This window comes from Mauremys reevesii, linkage group 8 (assembly GCF_016161935.1).
Source record: "Mauremys reevesii isolate NIE-2019 linkage group 8, ASM1616193v1, whole genome shotgun sequence".
NCBI classification, from domain to species: domain Eukaryota; kingdom Metazoa; phylum Chordata; order Testudines; family Geoemydidae; genus Mauremys; species Mauremys reevesii.
In genome coordinates this window covers 29,506,991-29,517,935 of record NC_052630.1, presented here as the reverse complement: position 1 = coordinate 29,517,935, position 10,945 = coordinate 29,506,991, and positions in this window count along the sequence as shown.

Genomic DNA, 10,945 nt, shown 5'->3' with positions numbered 1-10,945 from the left:
GCGAAAGGGGGCGCACAAGCGTGACCTCTATGCTGTCAAAATGGACATAACAGATTATCACCACAACAACTCAAGGAGAGACAATTGCAAAATGTTCTTTGCTTAGTAATGCAATACAGCAGTTGGATTAAGCATTCCTCCAATTACTTTGCACTTGCCTCTGGATGTCTGTCTGGGTATCAGTGTAGAGATCTGACTTTGCTTCAGCCCATTGTAGAGTCCATGCACAATACTCTGTAGGTACCTTGTCACCCTCAAAGTTAGGTGGTGTTCCAGTATTTTGGCTCTACTTCATCTACTTGTAAAGCATCCATTTGCTCTTTCCTCCCACACCTTGAGACAAAACAGCACATAAAATAACAAAAACACCAAACAAAGACATCTTACTGAAAAGGGGTACGTGGTTCCCTAGCCAAAATGTTGTAAAATGAAGAAAAGTGGGTTCTGAAAAGCAAGCTTAAATTGTCCCCGAAGTGATCAGTCATTCCATGAACAAGTACAGGGCAGCAGGCTGTCTTAACAAAAGTTCAATCATCCACAGACTCTTAAAAAGGTATTGGAGTCCAGAGCTGCCAGATCCTGCCTCCCAACTGCCATGTCTTCCCTACTTCCAACACTGGCAAGCATCATGTGTAGTCAATACTGTTAACATTTATGACTATTCTTGCTACAATTGCCAGAAATCTAGTTTTCACTCAAATCACTATCTTCACCAGATCTCTATAAGAGGTGGAAGAACTCTCTGCTCCAAAAGCTTGCCTGGCTTATGTGGATGCTTTGTACATTAAACATGAATACTTGTATAGAAATTTTCCTTCACACTTCAGCACGTTCTTCCTTTTCTTGTAACTGGTATAACAGGTTTTTACTGGTTTCAGAATCTTAGTGGATTCCAAATTTAGGTTGAAGAGCTTTCCTATGTCCCTAAAAGAGAATTCATTCAAATAAGCAATAAGTTCTATTAGTTTAAGCTGCTTGAAGCCAATCAAAATGCAACGTGAAACTTCAAGTTTACTTGGTAGCATCCCTTAGCTTAACTTTTGTGATTGCATATAAGCAAGGTGGCAGAGTGCCTGTGCAATACAGTGCTGTTAAGTAGTGTACTGTATAACTAATTGCATTACTATGTGTGAGTAGTTAGACATGTCCTTCATCCCTTCCTTAGACTCCATTGAAGCAAAAAGTTCATTGTTTGGTCTCCCCTTCAGCTTAAAAAGAACAAAGGCATGTTCTTCAACTAACAAGACAGTGCTTGGTGAAATGCGGATGTGAGCTTCCCTATGTAGTAGTCTACTGGCCTTTGCTATTGGAGCAGAGGTGAGAGCAGACTCATGTCAGATGTCCCTTACTTTATAGGATCAGCAAAGGAGTACCTAAACATGATCAGCAATGGCCTTATTAACTGCAGTATCCTCTTCTGAAAGTTGCCCTTCTGCAAAGGTTAAGCAAGACTGATGGTCTCCTAAAAGGGAATGCTCAGTCATCATAACTGAAATTTTCAAAGAGCTCTATGTAAGCCTTACTTACCAATTCTACTTTTTATGTTTTGTAAATATACATGAGCAGTTCTTCACTAGAACAAGGAGCAAAGAAAAAGGATTGTCTCCGCCCTTCTGTTGTAGTAGAAGTTTATTCACTTGAATTCAAGGGTCACAGGTTATTTTATTTCTAACTTAAAGGGTGTGAAGATAAGGCTGTTTGTCTTAGTTAATGAGAATTTTTTTTCTATTAAAAATGTGTTTCATGGAACTGAAATGCTTAACTGTAACAATTTCCTTAAGGCTAGGACATACACTGGTTCGGGGAGGAAATGCAAACCCTGTACCAGCCCAGTTTAAATAGCTTTAATTTGAATCAAATGAATTCACATAAGAGAAAAGAGTGAAAACATCCTCAACTCAAACAAATGTCCTATAATAATTATAATGAAACCAATAGGTTTCTATACAATTTAAACATTCTCCCATGGTTTTTGATGACCTTAGAGAATTCATAGCAGGGATATAGCTGCTGTTTAATTTTATTAGCTTGTGATACCTAAATTTTATACTCTCCCACATGGCATTTGAATAGATATAAATGTGATGATTAAATCTTAATCCAAAGGCTCAGTCAATAACAAGCCTAAGACATAATTAATATAAACTATGTTTTCCTCCAATTAGCAAGTAGTATCAAAAGCCCTAACTTTGCAAGGTGCTTTTAGCATCTATTTCAGGCCTGTTATGACTGAGCCAATAAATACGTGAGATGCTAGTGCATGCTGAGACAGTGAGCAGATAATACAGAATACTTCTACTTACTTTTATCGTAAGGGTGAAGCAGAAACTCTGTCTTTCTGAAACCCTTGTTAACTCCTCAATTTCTGACTTTAACACTAAAGGTAAGCTTAAATGAGATGTTTTTGGGTGTTGGTGGGTAAAGTTGATGCCCACTTCCCTCACTCTTCAACATTTAACTGTTAGCATTTGACTGTAAATACCTAATGGGAGAAACATAGCCTGTCCTTTCAGAAGGTCACAGCCAGCATATGATGGGCAGGCAGACATTCTCTCATGTGAGAGAGAGCACAAAAAGCTCACGTAGGGAGGCACCAGAGCTTTCATGAAGGCTTAGTGGTGTGGCAGATCAGTGCACACTCACCTTTATGTGGAGGATGTGAGTTGGACTCTTCATTTAAGTCACAGCTGAAACCAAGCTGAATTAGCACATGAAGACACTATTGAGGTATAGCCCAAATCATGCACTAGAACTTTTGGCAGAATTGATTTAAACTAAGTCCAAGCCTGGAAGGGAATGCCACCATTCAGGTTTAAGGTACTATTAGCAGCATTGGGAGGGGAAACTGGGCAGCATATGCTATGAACGATGCTTTTTAAGGCCAGTGTGATTCGTTCTTGATTTATATTAGCACAAAAATCACATTGTTCCTAGCTACCTGACTTGGTGGAATTGGGCAGATAGCAAATTAACCTTGTGCAGGGGCGCAGCAAATCTCCAGACTCTGTACGTCCCTACTTGTTCCTCCTACCCAGTCATCATAATAATCACAGTAATGAGATTATACCCATTCATGGCTATTGCATTACAAGCTTTCAGAATGACTGTTTTGTTTATACTTAAACAAGGACATCTAGTGGTGAAATATATGAAGTAACTGATCTGTTCTGCTGCAGTTTATATTTCTGAAATTGCCTGTTTAAAACACCTGTGGATATCTTTTTAAAGTTTTATTGCTTCCTTTTTCCCTTTCAAACATGTTCTCATTTAACTTTCTTTTCAAATGCTGAATAGGAAGCAGCTCTGTAAATTCTAGCTTGTTCCTCTGCTAATGGGAGCTGGGAAATGGAGTACTCCAGAGGCTGATACAAAGAGTTCTATATTAAACAAATGCAGGCTTTACAATTGAACTAAGGATTGCATTTCTATTGAACCATGCTTAAATTCCCACTCCTTTTCCCCTCGCCCCCTGCACAGAACAAGAATATAACCAAGTATTTTTCAAAACTGGTAACTAAATGTAAAGGTTTCCATTTCTGCCCATTCAACTTGAAGCTGAGACTTGCTGATCCTCATGTTCAGCTTGAAGTCAGTGAGAGGTGCTGGTACTCAGCCTTTCCTGAAACGGTCCCAAGGTGTCAGGCTAAATACTCAGAAATTCTGACAACCGGAATTAGTTGCCATTTCAGAAAATTTAGACTACAGTAGAAAATTTTGCCATTTACCTGTACAGCTAATGTAAATGAAGCTGCATCATGGATTTATTTGGGGCTGCTGTGAACTTATAGTGGCTTTAAGAGAATGATGCAGTCTTAAGTTAAATTACTTTCCTTCACACACTGGAACTGAATTCAGTGTTGACACAGAAGATGTGATTAAAAACTGACTTTCTCTAAAAAATGCTTGAGGTATTCACAGACCATAACTCTCTCCACCTGTCACAAGTTCTCTATTGTAAGTTAAGTCCAGAGCAATCTACCTATTTATAAAATCTTCATTTAAAAACACTTCACACAAGATTACTCTTCTCCAGAAGTAAACCTGATTTAATAAAAGGGCTTTTCAGAAAACTGAAAAGCAAGCATCAAGTTTTCCAAGGAGTTTAGTTATAATTTTGTTTGATAAAACTAAAACTAGCCTTTTCTGTTATATTTATGTGGAAATCATTACATATTTTAGATACTCCAAGTCTTAAATGGAGCACAATCCTTATATAAACAAATGTCAACATGTTGCTCTTTCAGATTGCAAAAGACAAAATGATATTGCCTGGTTGAAAGGAAACTACAATTTTGTCTTATAAGAATTTGAAATGTTATCTATATAGATGCAATGTACCCTTGGAAAGTGGAGAATACATGAGACATGTGACTCTAAAAGTATAAGATATCCAAATTCACTGTAGTATATTATTTATCTCAAATATTTTTTCTTGTCTTTCCCAAATAACTTCTGTGTTTCATTTATGGCCACGACTGACTGAGCAGATGCAGTGGGGCCTTTCTTACTTACAAGATCCAAATGTTGATATTGCCATGAAATGAGGTGCAGGGCTTGTGGGTCAGAATAAGAGCTTGTTGCTGGTGCAGCCATAAATTTCAGTTTTTCACAATTATTTTGTATAAACTTGTCAAAACAAATACAGCCTCACTGAGGCTAGCTTGCATGGGAACAAACCTAACTGGGTCTCACTCACTCTATCTCTGGATTTCCAAATGAGTCATTAAGATGAGTCATGCCTTCATCGTAATAAGCCATATGGCAATGGTCTCCAGTTTTATGGATTGCCTGTTGTTGAAAACTATCTGTGGGAAAGACAGTCCTCCACATTTAGTCAAGAAGTAAGAGCTTGGTTTATATGCAGCGTTGGGAGAGAGTTTTCAAAAATGCAACCTTCAGACAGTTAGTTAGAATGTGATGATTGTTAGCTGACTCCGCTGACAAACAAACTGGATAACCCTGATGTGAAGAAATTTAATTGATCCCTTATTTGCAGTGCCCAAGAGCAGGACCAGATTAACTCATCATTGGGCCTCTAGGAAAAATACATTTATCGGGCCCTACCTTCTTATGAATAATAACAAACAGCCTTACAACACACTCGCTGCAGCTGGGCTGTCATGCTGTGCACACCAAATTTGAGTGAGTGGCTCTGTGACTCCTATCGTGGTGAGCAGCAGCTGATCCAGGTGGATCCATAGTATAGGCAGCCCGGCTGTGGTGAGTGTGCTGTATGGTTGTCTGTTGGGCCCTACGTGCTCCCCTATCTTGCCTGTGCAGGGATCCAGCCCTACCCAACAGTGAGGCTTGGCTTACACTTAAAAGTTAGGTTGAGAAAGCTATAAAAAATCTACACCCCTAATTGACATAGCTATGCCAATCTAACCCCCAGCACACATGCAATTATGTCAATGAAAGAGTGCATCTATCAATGTAGCTACTGTTCTTGTTGGGGGAGGTGATGATCCTATTCCAGTGGGGGAAAAACCCCTTCTGTCACTTTAGGCTGCAGCTGCATTATGGGGTTATGCTGACGCAGCTGCGGTGACATAGCTATGCTGGTGTGGTGTCCGTAGTGTAGACATACCCTGAGTGTGTGCCAATCTTTCCCCAAACCTACCTCAAAAGCATAGGGAAGGATTTTTAAATCGGGGGTGGAGTCCAATAAATGAACAAAAGGTTAGGTACTTTCCCAAGAGTCTCAAATTTTCAGTGTAATGTAAATTCAGGTGGGGGAAATCTGTACTTTGTTGCATGTGAAATGTGAGTGAGAAGTTTCTCACGGCCATTATGACCTGACCTTATCTTACTAAGACTCCAATAAACTGCCCTTGGGCAGCTATGTTGAAACATGTTCTTGATGTGAACAGGAGCTGAATACTCAATGGGGACCGTAAGAACCCCTCAATGCCAACTAGCAGAGGGCGCTCTGTCTAACTCCTACCAGGCCTGACACACTCACTACACCTAACACATTGCTATCATGGTATTTATTAATAAAGAGTGTTGTGTGGAATATCAAATGAAAGCTGGTCACTGATAACATGGCACAAGGTATGTACAGATGGTATGTAACGAATCATGTTTGGGTTCTGGAAATAGGTTTGTTTTGGAAGCAGAGTTCATAAACAAGTCTAAAAAAGGAATCTTGATTTACTTGTCTGCCTAAAACCAGAGACCATGAAAATTATATTTGCATCTGAGTCAACAGGAAAAGCAAACTGAGAGTAGCATGGTCCGTTCACTGGAGCACAAATAGGATACGTCGAAGGTTTACTGGATTATAAAATAAAGGGGAGAAAACCCCTTTGTTACCCATCGCTAAGGGAACAAAGAGGTCAGTGTTCTTTGCATCTATGAATGGCGGATCCCCAACTATGTGAGCTGGTGATAGTCAGAAGTAGCTGTAAGTGAAAAAGCAGCTTTAGACAAAGATTGGAGCGCACTAAGGTTACATATGGTCTCTTAGAAGCTTATTATACTTTTGTTTGTAACCATTTCTCTTTCTATTCTGTGTGCTTAGTATCACTTAAATCTCTGTTCTTTATTGATTAAACTTATTCTTGTTTCATTATAAATTCATCTCTGTGCTGTTATAGGAAAGTGAGGTGTGCATCCTCAGCTGAGCCACCAGGCTAGTGTGTGTTCTGTCTCTTCAGAGACATCAGACTTGATATTTCTGTAACTGTCCAGTGGCAGGGACTGGATACTGCAGAGGCTGCTTTTCCATGAAGTTTGGGAACTGGGGGAACAAAGTGTTACCTTCAGTGCAAGGAAAGGACTAGCAGAGCCATGAGGAGTTTGTTGGGCTGACTAACAGAGCGGAGAGTCAGAGCTGGCACACAGTTCAGAAGCAGCAAATCTCTTTCTCACTGCAGCAGATAAATAACAAGGTGACTTACAGCTCTGGAAATCCTGAGAAAGCATCACACCAATGTACATGTGGATTACCACATCTGATCTACGGACTTCCTGTACATGACTTTTGAATAGTTCAGAAGACTGAACCTCTTCTGAACATATAGAATTATCCTTAATAAATTGTTAGGGTCCATTCTTTAAGTGGCTATTTTCAGATTTTTCAAAAGTAATTTAAATGCAGATAATGAAAAGCTGTTGGGTAACATGCCACTATTCTTCAATTTGCATCTATAGAATTTGCATAAAAGGTTCTCACCAATCTTCATGCAGCACTCAACAAAAGATAAAATGCTTGTCCTTATGTCCCCGTACAAAATGTTGTTTGCTACACAAATGATTATTTGCAGTACTTTCACCTCTCAGATACTTAAGAAATCACTTTGAGGCATTTGTTCTGGTGGTAGCATAATTGCCCATATCTTATTGCAACTTAGAATGAGTTTCTTTTTGGAGCTGTTGGCAGCTAAGCAATAAGGTCAAATTTAGACACAGAATGTTGTCAAACAGCCAATAAACCCACTAACCAGGTGTAACAATCTCAGTTTAAGTGGTGCATGTTAAACATGTCAAACTCACTTGACAAGGAGAAAAACTAGAGTTAAACTGAGGGGAGACAAATATAAAAATTGGCCATGATAATTTCCAACTACGTTAAACTTGTAGCAGCTCTTGCATTGCATAAAGGGATTAAGGTGTATCTCAGGATAGCTAATCCTTTGGAGATAGATAGTCCATTCATTCTGAAATACTTTGCCCTTAAGGCTAAGGCTTTTGGGGTTTAGGAACAGATGCTACCTTGATTTACGAGGCAAACAGACTGAAATTGGATTCAAGTTTTATTGAAATTCAGAATAGATTTTAAAAAACCCTTAATTTCTGCATTTAATCAAGGAACACTGTTCAAATGAAAGCCAAATCAGGGTTTTGAAAGAGTTCTAATGCATTCCCAACAGAGTAGGGGTTGGGGGATGAAGGAAAAGGATTGAAATAGACAGTTTTCGAAAACTTGGGTTAAAACTGAAGTAACTGATATAAGTTGGTAACGGTACTCCAGAATCATAGAAGATTAGGGTTGGAAGAGACCTCAGGAGGTCATCTAGTCCAACCCACTACTCAAAGCAGGACCAGCACCAACTAAAGCAGGACCATCCTATCCATAAAGATGATTTTATGTTAACTTGCAGCTTAGATCTTCAAGCTGGTCTTCAAAATGGGTAGTTCAACTCTTCTTGTTCAATAACAAGAACACAGATGACGAATGTTAATCTGCCTACTGAGACTGAGTCACTAGTACAAACTGTCTGCAACTTGAATGGAAGTGCTTGCAGCTAAACCTCTTTCTTTCACGTCTGATTGTGCAAGGTGGCGCAGATCTCTGGCCAAGTGCTGAACACTCTCTGCTCCCATTTAAGTCAAATGGGAGCTGAAAGTGCTCAGCCTCTCACACCTTTGGTCTCTAAGGATGAGAATACAGCAGCAATGACTTGACTTAGCTTGAATTATTCAACCTACAGTGACCATGAAGAGCTGTTTTACCATCTGATATTTAATTTTTAATACTTTCTATGGGGTCCCAGCATAGAAAAATTAAATCAGCAGAATCCTAAAGATTGAGAGCCTATATAATCAGACTGCCAAAGTTGAAAAGATGCTTAGAACACTGGTGTGAAGGGTTTTCATCCAGATCCATCTTTGCTTGCAGAGTGAAGCTATTTGGGTAGACAGCAAAGTTCTTACAGAGATCTTAGGTGCTTGTGGACTGATTATCCACACCTGGTTCATCTTTCCAAGGGTTGAGGATCCTAAAGCAGTTGCCTGTATAGAGGTAAATGAAGAGGTCAGGCAGTCAAATTGCCAATAGTTTATTTTTAAAAAAATGCTGCTTTATTTAAGAGCAGAGAAACAAGATAAAAACTTAATCTAGTCCTTTCAGAAATGGAAGTGTTTCAATTTAAGAAACTAGGGTCAACGTTTAAGTCTTTGGTGTGGTATGCCATTAGTAACGTGGTGGTCAGTTTGGAGCTACCAAACAGAAAGAACCAGTTATCTGTTATCCCTCAAATGTTGCCCCTTTAAAAGAGTGTTTCAAAGTGAAGTCCCACTACGTCACTCCAAATTTTTGTGATTAAAGGGGTGTCCAGATACTTCATCTCAAAACACAAATGTAAGAGCATGTGTCAGTGCTCCCAGCCCTGCTTGTTCCTTGATTGGGTAATCTTAACTGGCTGCATTTTTCCGGAAAAATGAGTTACTCTAGTTTACAGAAATCTCAGCTCAGTAAAATGTTTTGCACTTTAATTGTGAGTTGCCATGTCTAGCTATACAGTTCTACATACATTTCTAGACCACCCTCATCCCGATAATTGCTGGGCACCTTCCAGCAGCACATTAGTTGACATAACTAACATCTGTGACATGTAGCTTTCTTCCTTCTTTCTCACTAGGGGAATTGTACAGGCTATGTAGTGTAGTGCTGTGCGGTGTAGACTGCTGGCTGCTGCACAGACTAACTTCACCCTCATGGTAAAAAGTTCCAGTGTGTCTGAGGATCCAAAATGCTGACCAGTCATTATCCCGGGTATTGACCTTTGAGATATGCTGGGTCCATGCCATTGAGATAAGGATAGACCCTGAACTTAACTCAATCTATGGGAAGCTAGTGTGGAGGGCAGGGGACAGTTTAACATGCTTGCAATAGACCTTCATGCTGAGGAGATGCACTGCAGCCTTCTGTAGTTATTGGACTTCATGCTCACATACACTGCCTTGCTGTAGTCCACACAGGAGGTTTTAAAGGCTACATGAGAACTGAGAACAGGTCACCATCTGCTAGGATGGGCTGGAGTCACATAGCCAACTAAAGATAGTTGAAAGCAAGCACTCCTAAACTACAGACCAAATTAATTAATTTTGGGTGTGTAATTTGAACCAAAGGGTACTGCACTGTGGCTGAAAACTCTCTCTAAAATTCTTTTCTGCCCACCAGATTTGTGTCCATCATGCTCAGTTTCAGCTGCAACTAGCTGTTCATCTATCCATGAGCTGAACTGATCCAAACACTAAGCTAACTGGGTAGCAGTGGTATTGTTATATGGCAAAAGATGAGTCAAGATGTGTGTGAACAGCATATTGCTGGCACTTGAATCTATGTCACCTTATTGGTTCATCTACTGGCTGTTGAATAGGATCTGACAGAGGACTGATCCTTGTAGGATTCCAAAGGTGAGGGCTCTAGCAGTGGAGGTGCAGTTTTTCACCACTTCTCTTTAGGTGTGTCCTTCTAGGAATGACTGTAACCATCTTGGTATGTTCTCTTGAACTCCTGCCACCACTCTCAGGCAGGACAGCAATATCTCATGATCAGCAGTGTTAAATATTGCAGAGGGGTCCAGGGGGATGAGAATAGATGTCTCCCTACCATCCACTGGCAGCAGGAGCTGATACATCAGTGCCACTGAAGTGATTTTTCTTTCCCATGTCTTGAATCAAGATAATGGTTGGTCTAGGATAGAAATGTAGGACTGGAAGGGACCTTAAGAGGTCATCTAGTCCATCACCCTGTGCTGAGGCAGGACCAAGTGAACATAGACCATTCCCGCCAGGTGTTTGTCCAACCTGTTCTTAAGATTGCTAATTATGGGTATTTCACAACCTCTCTTGGAAGTCTGTTCCAGTATTTAACTATCTTTAATTTAAAAGTTTTTTTCCTAAAATCTAACCTAAATATCCATTGCTGCACATTAAGCCATTACTTCTTGTCCTACCTTCAGTGGACAATTGATCTCCATCCTCCTTAAATGTATTTGAAGACTGTTAACAAGTCCCCCCTCAATCTTCCTTTCTCAAGACTAAACAAACCCAGTTTTTTCAACCTTTTCTCATAGATCAAGTTTTTTAAGCCTTTTATCATTTTTTGTCACTCTCCGCTGGACTATCTCCAATTTGCCTACATTTTTAACCGGACACTATTAATATCTTGAACTAAGTGAGCTTATAGTTGGCCTTCTGGCTATCGTCTCTGAGC